This window comes from Eleutherodactylus coqui, chromosome 7 (assembly GCF_035609145.1).
Source record: "Eleutherodactylus coqui strain aEleCoq1 chromosome 7, aEleCoq1.hap1, whole genome shotgun sequence".
NCBI classification, from domain to species: domain Eukaryota; kingdom Metazoa; phylum Chordata; class Amphibia; order Anura; family Eleutherodactylidae; genus Eleutherodactylus; species Eleutherodactylus coqui.
Genome location: NC_089843.1, coordinates 127,878,627 through 127,893,801, shown reverse-complemented (window position 1 = coordinate 127,893,801; position 15,175 = coordinate 127,878,627). Strand labels below are relative to the sequence as shown.

Sequence of the window (15,175 nt, the reverse complement as noted above, 5' to 3'; positions counted from 1 at the left end):
AAGTAGATGCTAACGGTTGATGAGAATAGAAGCCGAGGCCAAGCAACAGATATTAATATGCGGTTATTCATTTTAACTTGTGGCATTGTTATCCAGAAGGACTACCTTAGCAGACCAACCAGATCAAGGACAAGTCACTGAGATATTGGCTATCGGAGATCCCCAGTGTACAGTCAGCTGTTTCCAAAGGTGGATTCATCAACACAATATCTCCTAGATCCTGTTGTTAATCCTGGCACAAGCTGCATTAACCCTTTCGAATCCAATTTGTATCCTGGTTTTCCTAGGGGGCTTACTCTTTTTCTGCCTTTATACAATGGCGCTATCTGCTGGCTAAAGCCAGTACTGCATGAGGTGACACGTTGGATAGCCTCCGACAGCTGAGAGGCTGGCAATATACAGTAAGAGAACCCCGACGGACGTCTTTCAACATCACAGCTGTACAACCTTAAATCATAATGTCTTCAGATGTCAGATAGTGGATTGGAAAGGGTTAAGAACAGACAGGTGGGGCAACTCAATGTTCAAAATGTGCTAGAGATGTTTGTATGGGACAGTGTTCTTACAGCATTATCTGTGTTCACCCTTTCGGTCCTAGGGTTCCATCTGAATAGGTAAAAAAGGTAATCTCTTATTGACCAAGCTTTTTTTTTTTTTTCTATTGTTTTTTTCTCTCTCCCTTTTAAAAAATTGTAACTCCTTTTATTTATCCATCGATCCAACTGTATGAGGGATTGTTTTCTGCAGGACAAGTTGTTTTTTTTTTAATGGTACAATTTAATGTACCATATAATGTACTGAAAAATGTTAAAATTCTAAGTGCAGAGAAATGGAAAAAAATTACATTCCACCATCTTTCAGTGCGTTTTGTTTCTTCGGCGCACAAACTGCAACAAAAATGACATTACTTTATTCTATGGGTCGGTACGATTACTACAATACCAGACTTATGTAGTTTGTTTTTGGTTTTTTTGCTGTCCTACTTGTATTTTTTTTTTAAAGATATTTCATTTCCTTTTTAATTATTTTCTGTCTCCATCTTCTGCGCACAATAACTTTTTTATTTTTCTGTCAATATAGTTGTGTTACGGCTAGAGATGAGCGAACCTACTCGGCCACGCCCCTTTTTCTCCCGAGCGCCGCGATTTTCGAGTACTTCTGTACTCGGGCGAAAAGATTCGGGGGGCGCCGTGGGTGAGTGGGGGGTTGCAGCGGGGAGTGGGGGGCAGAGGGAGAGAGAGAGGGCTCCCCCCTGTTCCCCGCTGCTACCCCCCGCTCCGCCATGCCTCCCCCCGCCCCCTGCGCCCCCCGAATCTTTTCACCCAAGTATGGAAGTACTCGAAAATCGTGGTGCTCGATCGAGTAATTACTTGAAACGAGTATGTTCGCTCATCTCTAGTTACGGCTCATTTTGTGCAGTACATCCTGTAGGTTCCATTGGAATTTTTGAATACATACAAGTTTTTAATCACTTTTTATTACATTTTTTTTCTTGGTGACAGGGTGACCAAAAAAGCGCATTTCTGGCGTTCTTTATTTTTTTTTCAGACAGCATTCACCATGTGGGGTAAATAATGCATTACTTTGATAGATCGAACTTTTATGGATCCAGCTATACCAAATATGTATTTTTTTATTGTAAATATTGCAAAAGGGAGGTTCTTTGAATTTTTATAACTTTTTTTTAAATAATTAGTAAAACTTTATTGTTATTATTTTTACATTTTCTCTTCTCCTAGGGGACCACAACATGCGATGTTTTGATCGCTCCTGCAGTATGATGTAATGCCATAGCATTACATCATACTGCAATCTGACAGGCAGTCTATCAAAGCACCCCATGGGGATGGCTTGATATGCATTTTGTCAAGACAGCCCTGGCTGTCAGAAGACCCCCGGCTGCCATGACACCCGCATGGCTCCCTGCGATCTCATCGCAAGGGGGTAGTACGGGACCCCCAAACATCATTTGGGGGATTTAAATGCCGCTGTGAGAATTGACAGCGGCATTTAAAGGGTTAACAGCGCTGATCTGCTGTGTGGCTTGTCGGGGCTGTTGCCGCCAGGTGTCAGCTGTAAGAAACAGCTGACACTAGAGATGTATGGAGGGAGGTCGCAGCACAATCTCCCTCTATACACGTTCTGCAGCTGCAGGATGTAAAAACACTATAGGGCAGTCACTAAGGGGTTAAGAACCAAGTGCAGTAAATATATAGGGCTTTAGTCCTGGCTGATGGCAAAAGTTAGGCGGGGAATTGAAGCTCCTGCAATCAAGCAGAAGCAAGTTGGGTCCTCGGCTGTTAGTTACAGTTCTGGACCCAGAGGAGAAGGGAGAAGCGGTTTTTTGATTCAAATAGATTTTATTACATATATCAGTCAAACAAAGTTAATTTTCTGCGTTAATCATAAAAAATCAGATATAACTTTCGTAAACTTTTGAAAAAATATAAAGATCGAAGGGAGAAGTAAGGTAGGTCTGGGGGAGGAGCGTTTATCCCTGGTGGGGCTTGGTGAGACAGTTATGTCTCGTGCTAGCTACTTCTTTCGCGTTCCCTCTACCTCGACTACCTTTGGGATTCATGGTGGCGAGGCTTGTTACGGCCCCCACCTTGAGTATAGCGAATAGTTCTCCCTTCGACTATGTGAAACTTAACTCTCTTAACACACTAAAGGGGGAGGGGGGGGGCTAGGGGAGGGGGGGGGGGGTTGGGGGGGAGAAACGAGAAGAACTGCTGTATGGGGCCCCTTGAGATTCTACTTTATGGTCACGTATGCTTGTCCCTTGGCCTGTTGTCTAGTCCAGTGAGCCTTGGGCTACCCACTTTTTGAAATTATCTGAGCCTCTGAACGCCACCCATGGCTGCCAAGTCTTAAAGGTGGTTTCCCAAATCTTGGGATCGTCGGCCCCCATTTCGTCATATCTCATAAGGGTGTGGAGTTCCTCCACCCACATGCCTCTAGTGGGGGTGGTTGGAGAACGCCAGAACCTCGGTATTAGCCTTCTGACTGCTATTATAAAGTACCTTAATAGGCCTGTTTTGGCATCTTTCACCGACCCTGGGAAAAGCGAGAGTAGGGCTAGTTTTGGGTTTATCAACAGCCCTGTGTGGTTGATGTGGTTATAGAGGGTTGTCACCTCGTTCCAGAGAGAGGCCACTGGTCGGCAGTCCCACCAGATGTGTATCGTTGTGCCTCTGTTCTTACCACACCTCCAGCACATGGGTGCGGATTGAGGGAAGATCTTCTGCAGCAGGTCAGGCGTCCTGTACCACCTTGTAACTAACTTATAATTGAGGTCTTGGATCCTGCCTGCTGAGGAGAGTTTATGTGTGAGGGCCCATACTTTATCCCAGTCCTCCTCTGTGAGAATGGTGCCAAGTTCTGTTTCCCATGCCTCTTTGTAATGCAAGGTCTCGTCCTCCGTCTCACGGCCCAGCAGTATCTTGTATAATCTGGAGATCAAGTGTCTCTGGTTTGTGGTTGATAAGCAGAGTTGTTCAAACGCCGTAAGTGGCGCTGTCAGGTTGTCTTTCGGTGTCAGCGAGCTCACAAACCCCCTTAGTTGCAGGTATTGAAGCCAGGACCCTGGCTGATGGGAATTCTTTCCCAGTATCTCTGTCATGGGTTTTAGGCCTTCTTGAGTCATGACATCTCTCAGTCTGGGGATCGGTCTGACTGGGAGAGATAGGAGTCTCTGGTGTAGTAAAGTGGCTTCAAATTGGGGGTTAATTACGAGTGGAGTTAAAGGGCCTGGTATTGTGATCAGTCCAAAGTTGTGCGCCATATCTGCCCATGTCTTAATTAGCTGGAGACCAAAAGGGGAGATATTTAGGATGGATTTTATCAGTCTAGGGGGGATCCATAACGCTCCGTCAAGCCCGTCTGGTTCGCCTGCATGTTCCATTTCTACCCAGAGTCTTGTATTCCTATTTTTGATGATGTCGAGGGCGCAGTTTGCGATGTTGGCTTTGTGGTAGAGGGAGAAGTCCGGGAGGCTCAGGCCTCCTTTCTCTTTCTCCCTTGTTAGTATAGAGAAATGTAGTCGCGGCTTGCGGCCCCTCCATATGAAAGCAGTGATTATGGATTTGACTTTTTTGAAAAATGCTCTCGGAAGCCCAATCGGGATAGTTTGACAGAGATACAAGAATCTGGGCAGCACGTCCATTTTTATCGCGTTAACCCGGCCATTCCAGGAGAGATACAGGGGTCTCCACTTCCCCAGTTCCTTCCCGAGATTTTCTATAAAGGGGATGTAATTTAGTTTGTAGGCTAGTGAGGGCTCTGTCGGGATCATGACTCCCAGGTACTTTATGTGTGAGCTGACCCACCGGAAAGGGAGTGCCCGTCCCAGTTGGGAGACCTCGGCCTGCGGAAGCGAAATGTTAAGGGCCTCTGATTTCTGGGTGTTTACTTTATAGTTATTGACCCTCCCGAATCTTTCAAATTCCCTCAATAGTATAGGCATGCTGACTCGGGGGTTGGACAGGTATAGGAGTAAGTCATCAGCAAATATGGCCATTTTGTGTTCTGTGGTCCCGATTGTGAGTCCTTTGATCGATTCATTACTACGAATGGCATTAGCTAAGGACTCCATTGTCAGTATGTATAAGAATGGTGAGAGTGGGCACCCCTGCCTAGTCCCGTTATTTATTTGAAGAGATTCGGATAGCGCTCTGTTTACCCTAATCCTGGCCGTTGGCTCTCGGTATAATGCCATGACTCTCTGGAGCATACGCGGGCCCAGGCCGATTCTTTCCAGTGTGGCAGAGAGGAAGGTCCAACTCACCCTATCAAACGCCTTTTCGGCGTCGATTGCCAGAAGGCAGAGAGGGGTTTTTGCTGATTTTGCCCTAGCTATTAGGGACATCGTTTTGATGGTGTTGTCCCTTGCCTCTCTGCCTGGAACGAAGCCAACCTGCTCAAGATGGATCAGGCGTGGGATTATGTTTTGGAGTCTATTGGATATCAATTTGGCAAACATTTTGATATCTACGTTTATTAATGAGATAGGCCTGTAACCTCCGCAGGCCGAGGGGTCTTTGCCCTGTTTGAGAATAATTGTTATGTGGGCCTGTAGTGCTTGTCTGGGGAACGGTTGGCCCCTGTTGATTGCGTTGAATGCGTCGAGGGCTATTGGTACCAGTTCTTCCGCGAAAAGTTTATAGAATCTGGCCGTATAGCCGTCTGGCCCTGGGCTTTTGCTAACCTTCAGGTTTTGAATTATGTCCTGCAGTTCCTGGGGTGTGAAGTCTGGTTCTAGGTCTTCTGTCTCCCTATCCGTCAGTCTTTTAGGGGTATGTTCAGATAAATATGCGTCTACCTCCTCTCTATGTGGCGGTGTGGTGGTCTGGGGGTGGGAGTCGATATTATACAGTTTGCTATAGTAGGATTTGAATTCTTCCGTGATATCCATGGTGTTGTGGACCATGTGTCCCCTGTGTGATTGAATTTTGGAGATGTACGTGAGTGGGGTCTTGGGGTGGAGGGTTTTGGCTAGATGGCTCCCGCATTTATCTCCGTATTCGAAAGATCCCCTCTTAAGCTTGTCCCTGAGCGCCAATGAGCGTTGATCAAGGATCTCTAGGATCTGGTGCCGGATGGTGGAGATCTCCGCTCTTAAAGTGTCGTTTTGTTGGTTTTTATTGGCTGTCTCTTTACTTCTCAGCTTGGATAATAGGCCCAACAGGGTGCCCGCTCTCTCTTTTTTAAGCCTGGAGCCATGCGAGATGAGCACTCCTCTTAAGATACATTTGAGTGCTTCCCACTTTATTGGGGCGGGTGTTTGGTCTGTCCGATGAGTCTCTTTGAAGTCTTCAATCGACTTCTTGATTGCTGCTACACAGATGGGGTCTTTAAGGAGGTTATCGTTAAGCCTCCATGACTGGCATTTTGGGGTTGTCACCCAGCCTGCCAGGCCTCCATACACTGGTGAGTGATCCGACCAGAGAAGGTCTCCGTGTGAGCAAGTCGGGGCGCTGTCAAGAAGGCAGTGTGAAATTAGGAGGTGGTCAATCCTGCTATAGGAGTTGTGAGTCGCTGAGTGGAAAGTGTAGTCTCTCTCCTCTGGGTGTAAGATTCTCCAGAGGTCTATCAAGTGTAGTGTGTCTAGCTTTTTTTTGAGTGTGCGTATCGCTGCTCGTGAGACAGAGGACTTACCTGATGTAGTGTCGATCGCGGGATCTAGTACCATGTTGAGGTCCCCCCCTAGGATGATCCTAGTCCCTCCTGCGAAATCGGCCAAGGCGTTCAGGGCTCTTGTCGCTGCTGGGACCTGGTTCTGGTTGGGAAGATATAGGTTAGCAAAGGTGATAGCAATGCCCGTTATTTCCATCTTGAGAAAGATATATCTACCATTGTGGTCGATCAGGGAGTCTATGTGTTGGTATTGAAGGGATCTGTGTAGGGCGATCGAGACCCCCCCCCCCCGCCTTCCTTGTGGGGTCGGGGCCATGGATCCACGTTGGGTATTGAGAGGAGGTACAGGTGGGTACACTACCTGCTTTAAGGTGAGTCTCCTGGAGTATGGCTACCATGACCCTCTTCTTGTGTAGATGATATAGGAGTTGTCTCCTTTTCTGGGGGCTGTTTAGGCCTTTGGTGTTAAATGAACAGAATGTTAGATTAGCCATCTAGCTTTTGGCGTGTGGGTGTTCCAAGGCCTCTCGTTTCTCCCCTGGTGGGTGGGCGGGAGGGAGAGGGGGTGAGGAGGGAGGGAGTGGGTAGATACGTTAGGCATTAACACGTGGGAAAAACATGGGGCAAACGCACTGTTAACAACAAACAGAGGAGAAAAGAAAGGGAAAAAACAAAAGAAAAAAAAAAGGGGGGTGGGTCTCCTGGAGACCCTGTTAACTAGAGGTTCGCCTAACATTGGCGACGTGTAACAGCTTAAATTAGCTGTGTGCCCTAGGTGGGAGAGTGGGAGCCAGAGAGAGGTATGCTCTCTTCCCCGCCACTCGACCCACTGACAATTGTAGATCTGCGAATTTCCTGTCGCGGAGCTGTTGAGTATGTCCGTGAACATACCCAGACCCGGCAGAACACAAATTCCCCCCACCATTGTTGTAGGCTAATTTCCTCTGCTTCTAATGGGTATGGCATTTCGGAGAGGGGGGGGGGGGGGGGGTAGGTGGGAAAATAAAAAGATCAAAGTAAGAGTAAGTACGGTCAGCAGGAGGGAGCAGGCTCGGCGGCTTCATTCCCCTTTGTCGCTGCTGGCGGAGCGTCTCTTCTCTTGGTGAGGGTCCTTGCGGCGTCTACTGGATCTTTTCGTCGCCGTCTGCCAGGCGTTCTGGGGCGGCATCACGGTGAGGGAGCTCGATATTGGCCAATCCGGGAATTGAACCGTTGGGAGTTCGAGGCTTTCCAGGAAGTTCGGAAGGTCTCCCAGGCCTCTGAATGTAGCTGACTTGCCTTTCCTGGAGGCATGTAGTTGGAAGGGGAAGCCCCAGCGGTATGGGATCTCCCTTTCCTGGAGAAGTATCAGCAAAGGTCTAAGGGCTTTACGCAGCTGTAGGGTTCTGCGTGAGAGGTCTGGAAGTATCTGGATAGGAGTTCCTTTAAATGATAAGCCTTTAAGGGGGCGGATTTTCTGCATGATCATGTCTTTATCTTTGTAAAAGTGAATTCTGCAGATCACGTCCCTGGGTCTGCTGGGGTCGGATGATTTTGGGCCTAACGATCGGTGGATTCTGTCGATTTCTATGGTGGAATCTTCGGGTCGTTTTAGTATATTCTTGAAGAAAGACTGGGCCCATGGTTCTAGTTGTGGGGTTTCGATTTCTTCTGGGAGGCCCCTGATTCGTAGATTGTTCCTACGGTGACGATTTTCCAGGTCGTCTATGTGGGTGAACAGTTCCAGAATCTGCTGGGAGTGTAGTTGGAGCTCATGGTTGTGGGCCTCGAGTGTTTCGGCTGTCTTTTCCTTGGCCTCTTCTACCGCCTCCACTCTCTGGCCTATTTGTCGGATCTCATGCTGGAGCGACGCTACGTCTTTCTTCCGTGCGGTTTCGAGTTGCTGGAATAGGGAATCGATATGGCTCTGCGTCGGCATGGTCTTTAGGTGCTTCTTCCAGTCCCATCCGTCTTCCTTGTCGGGCGTATGGGGAGGGCTGGGTGGTGGGTCTTGTGCAGTTCCCTGAGTAGGTGGCAATTGTTTCGTTTTGCTGTTGGAGGGCTCGTGTCTTTCCATCCATTGGTTCTGTTCTCCGCGTGGAGGACGGGGCTCGTTGCGGGTTGTTGTGTTCTGCAGGTCTGCCTGCGCCGGTCTTCTCGGGCCGCTGCTTCTCTGTGGCAGAGGGGGGCAGGAGGGCTGCTGGGGTGCTGAGGAATGTAGCTTGTTGGTTTGGGGGCTAGTTGTTGAGTCCCGGGCGCGTTCGTTTTTCTTTTGCGGAGCTTCTGGCCGGTCAGGCCCCGGGGGGGCACTGGCCCCGAGGGTCTCGTTTTGGGGGGGTTCTTCTTCTTGCCTCTGTGTGTGTCTGCATTTAGGGCTTGAGTGGGGACTTCTGGGGAGCCTGTAGGTGTTGGGGTCTACAGGCTCTGCTCTGTGAGGCATTCTAATCTCCTCCGTCAGGGGGGCCTGCTGTGAGCCTCCTCTGTTGTGGGCTGTGCGCCTAGTTTCGCCTTCCCCTGGGGAGGTTTGGGGGGGGAGGTGTAGTGGAGGCTCCTGGGGACCCGGGGTTGCGCTCCCTGGGTGGATTGTGACAGTCTGTTCCCCCGGTTCTCCCCTGCCTTCCCTCATCTCTCCTGTTGCCGTGCGTTCTCTGCGCTGGGGCCCGCTAGCGGAGTTCCTTCCCCCTCCCCCAGCGCTGCTGTCACTGGGCTCCGGGGACTTGTTCCCTGTCGGCGCTTCCCCCCTCTTGCTGCTGTGTTGTCGGCCGCCGGGACTGGAGTCTGGTAGGAATAGAGGGGACTCCTGGGGTCCCGGGGTTGCGCTCCCTGAAGGGATTATGCCGGTCCGTCCCCCCGAATCTGCCCCGTCCCCGCTCCTGCTGTCATGCGCTCTCTGCGCTGGGACCCGCGAGCGGAGCTCTCTCCTCCTCCCCCGGTGCTGCTGCCTCTGGGCTCCGGGGGCTTGTTCCCTGCCGGCGCTTCCTCGCTCTCGCCGCTGTGGTACCTGCCGCCGGGGCTGGAGTCTGGCGGGTGGCTGCTGCGGGCGCCGATTGCGCTCCGAGTCTCTTCGCTGCCTGGCAGCTCGTCGTCGGTGCCTGCGGACGCTTGTGTTGCCGGGAGCTTTGCGGGCGCCATTTTGGGAGCGGTCGCGTGGGACTCTGCTCCCGCCGTTGTCCGTAGGTAGGTCGCTATGTTCCTCCTGCTGGCCTCCGGAGTGGCCCCTGAGGTGCCTCTTCTCTTTCCCCTTGCCATGTGGGTTAAAAGCCGGGTCTGGGTCATTCACTGGCTGGGAAAATCGGGTCGGTAGCGGGAGCCAAGCTACTTAGGCGTCTTGTTCCTCCATAGGCTAGCCACGCCCCCCATCGGAGAAGCGGTTTTTAACCCCTTCTGCTTAATGAGTGCTGTGTAGTGCAGAGATAAAACAAGTGTTCCTTTCAATATTTGACCCGGTGATCATGTGACTGCCGGGAGCCCCCTGGCACAGTGGAGCTGTAGGGTCGTGGCAGACCCCGATCAATCTCCGTGAATAATGTCGATATAAGGAATGTTTTCCCTTATATTGTACAGTGAAAAAGTGTGAAATGAAAAAAAGACAGCCTGAATTACCCCCCCAGAGGTGTAATAGAATGTCATGGGGGACATAGATGGTTAAAAAAAAAATAAAATACAGGAATAAGAAAAAAATTACAGAATAAAATAAATTGTATACATAAAGAAAATGACCCAACACCAACCAAAACTGGCACTATATGCGCCCTGTAACCCGAAAATCTACAAATTCTATATCAAAATGCACAAAACAAAATTAACAACCCTGTACTTTATTTTAGCGTAAATATACTAATTTTAAAAATAAAGAACTATAAATTTAAAAAAAAAAATGAAAAAAAAGTCGATGATAAAAGATGTTATCATGGAGGAAAAAAACACAGCAAAAATTATTTTGGTAGCTGAAGAAAAAATATAGGGCAGTAAAATCCCTAAATAGTGTCTGGTCCTTAAGGGGTTAAAATGAACAAACAGAACAAAGCTGTAAAATATGGTCTGTTTGACATGGTTTCCATTTGTTTCCATAACTTATGGAGAACCCAATAGTGTAGTGGACTATGCCACATAGTTTTATCGATAAAGTAACACCCTTTTATTATCAGGAAATTAACTTTCAGCAGCCACTCACATGTAGTCACGGCAGCTTGTACAGACCAAAGGGATCCTTAACCCCTTAACGACTGCCCCATCGGGAAACTACGTCCTCAGTAAGTGGGCTTTAATCCTAGAGGACGTAGTTTTATGCATCCTCTTTGGATTAATGCCCACTTGCTTGAGGACGTGACAGCTGCATGCTGTCGGTGCCCGCAGGTAGCCCACAGCATGGAGCTGTCATCCCAGGATGCGGGCAGTCCCCCCCGGCATAGCGATCGGCGCTATCGGATAGCGCCGATAGCAAAAAAGTAAATAAAAAGGTGTAAAAAGTTAGATATTCAGCTGCCCTGTTGGATCGGATCCATCAGGGCAGCTGAAAATACTCACCCGGCTTGTCGGCGGTGTCCCCCGGAGATCTGGTCCTCCCGGACCCGCCGCCGGTCTTCTGCGCATGCGCGCCAGACGATGACGTCACGCGCACGCGCAGAAGCCCGGGTGTCCCCGGCAAATTTAAAATCTCCTGGCTCCCGGCTCCTGAAGGTAGCCGGGAACCAGGAGGTGTTACCGGGGACCGCTGTGAGCGGTCCCCGGGCCTGCGATCGCCGCTATCCATTGGATAGCGACGATCGCGAAAAAGTTTTTTAAAAGTTAAGTTTCACCTCCCCTCATGGATCCGATCCATGAGGGGAGGTGAAAATACTCACCCCCGGTCCTCAGCGGTGTCCCAGTTTTCTGGGACCGGAGTCCCCTTCTGCGCATGCGCGCCCGATGATTGACATCGGGCGTGTGCACAGAGGGGCTCGAGCCCCAGGAAATTTAAAATCCCTCTGCTCCTGGCTGCCATGTGTAGCCAAGAGCAGAGGGATGTCACTGGGGACATGATCATGTATAGTAAAAAAAAAAAGTGTAAAAAGTAAAGTTTAAAAGTTAAAAAAAACTTGCGTTTCATCTCCCCCCACGGATCATATCCGTGAGGGAGGATGAAATGACGTACCTAAGGCCCGCGGATGTATCCGCGGACCTTACCCCAGCTTCTGCGCACGCGCATGTCACCAAAATGGCAGGCGCATGCGCAAAAGCTGTGATAATTTAAAATCTCCCTGCTCCTGGCTACAAAACTTAGCCGAGAGCCTGGAGATTTCACCGGGGGCCGCGGTGAGCAGTTCCTGATCACATGTTCGCCGTTATCCAATGGATAATGGCATTCACGTAAAAGTAAAAAAAGGTGAAGGTTCATCTCCCCTCACCGATGCGGTAATACGCGGATCAATCACATTGGATTACACAATTCCGCTCACATTAGTGGGTTAGAATTGTGTAATCCACTCGCAGAAAAGAGAACGCAGCAGGTTCTATTTTATTGTGGATATCCGCAGCATAGAGCCCATTGTGCTCCATGGTCGTGGATATACCCGCAGCCCATATGCAACTACGTTGTGTACGTGCTGCGGGTACCAGCATCACCGCTAAGCGACAGTGCGGGAAATACAAACAAAAAATATATATATACTGCGCATGACCGCCTGTGTGAGTAGGCAGTTATGCGCAGTACATTACGCGTCCGTACGCAGGGTCACAGCCGGGCTCACAGCTGGGATCCGCTGCGGGCCTCCGCAAGCGGATTCCACCTACGGCTGCATGAGCCCGGCGTTATTCAGACCACTACCTGTAATGCGTATTTTACAAGAAGCCCCGGGAACGTTCGCCTTCATGCAGTTCCAGGAGCAGCTTGTTGAGCGCCTTCTGTGTGAGACCGCCGCACCGCAGCAAGATTACGGAGACTCACAGAGCGCCACTTTTTACACCCCATACCCACCACTGAGGTCACTAAATACCGCCCAAAAAGCATGAGAGGAGGGGGGATACCCAGTTTTTTTGCCCCATGTACCCATCCCAACCAGCCTCCGTAATTACCCCTGTCTTTGGAAATACTACACAGTTCACATTATTACTTTTATCTAAGATTTGGGGAAAGCTGAAAAGGGCGCGGAGTGTGTATGGGGGCTGGAATTTATTCCGTTGTACCCTGAAATCCAACGGGTGTTCCTTTCATTATAGGCCTAGCCATGTGTCCTGTAAGTAGATTAGGGCCACAATGGGTATGTTTTTGAACACGGGACAAACAGGGGTATCCATTTTGGGGTGAAAGTCTTCATTCCTATGTGTGCTGTACAAAAAAAACAGTTTTTAAATTGATAGAACTGCCAAAAAAATGAAAATTGTAATTTTTTCCTTCTGCTTTGCTTAGATTTATTCAAATACTGTGGGGTCAAAATACGCAGTACACCCCTAGATGAATTCGTTAAGGGGTCTAGTTTTTAAAATGGGGTCATTTGTGGGTGTTCTTTATCGTTTTGGATGCTCAATGGCTCTATAAGTGGGCAATGGGGCCTGGAATTTATTCCGTTGTACCCTGAAATTCAACGGGCGCTCCTTCCATTATAGGCCTAGCCATGTGTCCTTTAATTAGATTAGTGCCACTAGGGGTATGGTTCTGAACATGGGACATACAGGGGTATCCATTTAGGGGTGAAAGTCTTCATTCCTATGTGTGCTGTACAAAAAAAACTGTTTTTAAATTGATACAACTGCCAAAAAAATGAAAATTGTTATTTTTTTCCTACTGCTTTGCTTAGATTTATTCAAAAATTGTAGTGTAAAAATACACAGTACACCCCTAGATGAATTTGTTAAGGGGTCTAGTTTTCAAAATGGGGTCATTTGTGGGGGTTCTCTGTCGTTTTGGCCGCTCAAGGGCTCTACAAGTGGGCAATGGGGCCTAAATCACCTTCATGCTAAGTTTCTGTTCTGAAAGCCACCGACTACTCCTTTCATTTTGGGCCCCATTGTGCATCCAGACAAAAGATTAGGGCCACAATAGTTATGTCTCTGAACACGGGACAAACAGTGGTATCTATTTTGGGGTGCAAGTCTTCATTCATGTGTGTGCTGTACAAAAAAAGCTGTTTTTAAAATGACAGAATTGACAAAAAAATGAAAATCACAATTTTTTGCTTTGCTTGAATTCATTCAAAAACTGTGGGGTCAAAATGGGCAGTACACCCCTAGATAAATTCGTTAAGGGGTCTAGTTTTCAAAATGGGGTCATTTGTGGGGGTTCTCTTTGGTTTTGGCCGCTCAAGAGCTCTACAAAAGTGCTATGGGGCCTAAAACGCCTTCAAGGAAAATTTATGTTCTGAAAACCACCGACTAGTCCTTTCGTTTTGGGCCCCGTTGTGCATCCAGACAGAAGATTAGGGCCACAATGGGTATGTTTCTGAACACGGGAGAAACGGGGGTATCCATTTTGGGGTGTAAATCCTCATTTTCATGGGCACTATAGGAAAAAAAATATGTCTTTAAAATGACATATTTGCAAAAATATGACATTTTATTTTTTCTCCTCTAAATTGAATTAATTCCTGAAAAAAACTGGTAGGGTCAAAATACTCATGACCCCTTCAGTGAATACATTAAGGTGTGTAGTTTTTAAAATGGGGTCATTTGTGGGGGTATCTATTATTCTTACACTCAAGAGCCTTTGCAAACTTGGCTTGGTGCAGGAAAACAAAGTGCTCCTCAAAATGCTGAAAAGTAATGTTAAATTTGTATGTCCTCTAAATGGTTAAAAAAAAACACAAGTTTTTCAAGTGTGCATTCAGAATAAAGTAAACAGATGGAAATATATATCTTATCAAAAATTTGTACAGTATATTTGAACATATTTGAGATATTACGGTTGAAAATGTGAAAAAATGACAATTTATTCAAAATTTTTCCAATATTGGTACTTTTAATAAATATACACAAATTATATCGGTCTCTTTTTACCACCTAAAAGGAAGTACAACATGTGGCGAAAAAACATTGTCAGAATCACTTGGATATGTAAGGTCATTACGGAGTTATGCTACGTTGAACGACGCATGTCAGATTTCCAAAATTTGGCTCCGTCACTAAGGCGCAAACAGGCTTCGTCACTAAGGAGTTAAAGGGATCCTGAGCATGTACTCTGATCTACAGGCAGCATATTATAAAGCTGCTGAACAAATTTATATATAGTTTTATGCGAAAAAACTAGGTAGAACTGGTAATTTATTCATGTAAACTTCTCATTCTGGGCTCAAGAGTCCAGTGGGCGGTGCTATCAGTGATTGAGCTGCTAATCATGTGTAAGACCGCCCACATGGGTATGACCGCCCATGCCTGCACATTGAATTGCGTTTTTGACGTGATTGTTTTCTTTTAAGTGAACTTGTTTGTTAGGGTAGTGGCAGGAATGTAATTTTTTTTTTGTTCTATTGAATCTTGGGTTGTTTGTTATGGGGATAGGGAATCATGAGCTTCACAAAACAGGCCATGAGCCACACGTGTTTTCACAGCCAGACTCTGTGCACCCTGGGATTTAGTAATACAGATACCAGCAATCGCCACCTCTGCTTTTTCTGTGTGTCGGAATTGTACTTTCTCCCACTTGCCTCGCGGCATCAGATACTGTGCTGCGGATTGGTATACGGTGTATGTCAAGCCGGTAGCCAGCGATAGTAGATTGCATTTTCTTGCTACGGTGAGATTTCTTGCTATAAAATGCTTTGGGTTTGGGGTATAATTTAAACGTCAGTAATCAGTTTGCAGACTAAATGTCACGTTTAGACCAAACCTCATGCTCAGGTATTTCACACCAAATTGCTTACTAATCTATCTACATTAAATTTCTGTAATGTGTGTTTTGGAAGTTTTAAACTTTGAGCCTACATTTTCAATACCATGGTAACGCTCTGCGGAGAAAAGCCTCCTATGCGGCTGAGCTTCTGTATCAGCAGTCTAACATAGGACTATGCAGTCTGTGCTGCTTGTTCTCTTGCACATCTGATATACTGTAGGAAGCTCTCCGTATACTTCCTAACACCAGAATATCATT

General features: G+C 47.6%; 1 protein-coding gene across 2 annotated transcripts in view; it reads left to right on the top strand.

Annotated features, from left to right (window-relative positions):
* Positions 1-15,175, top strand: part of ARHGAP10 (Rho GTPase activating protein 10) — a 227,108-nt gene that overhangs the window by 201,776 nt on the left and 10,157 nt on the right. The gene's annotated exons all lie outside the window — the stretch shown is intronic.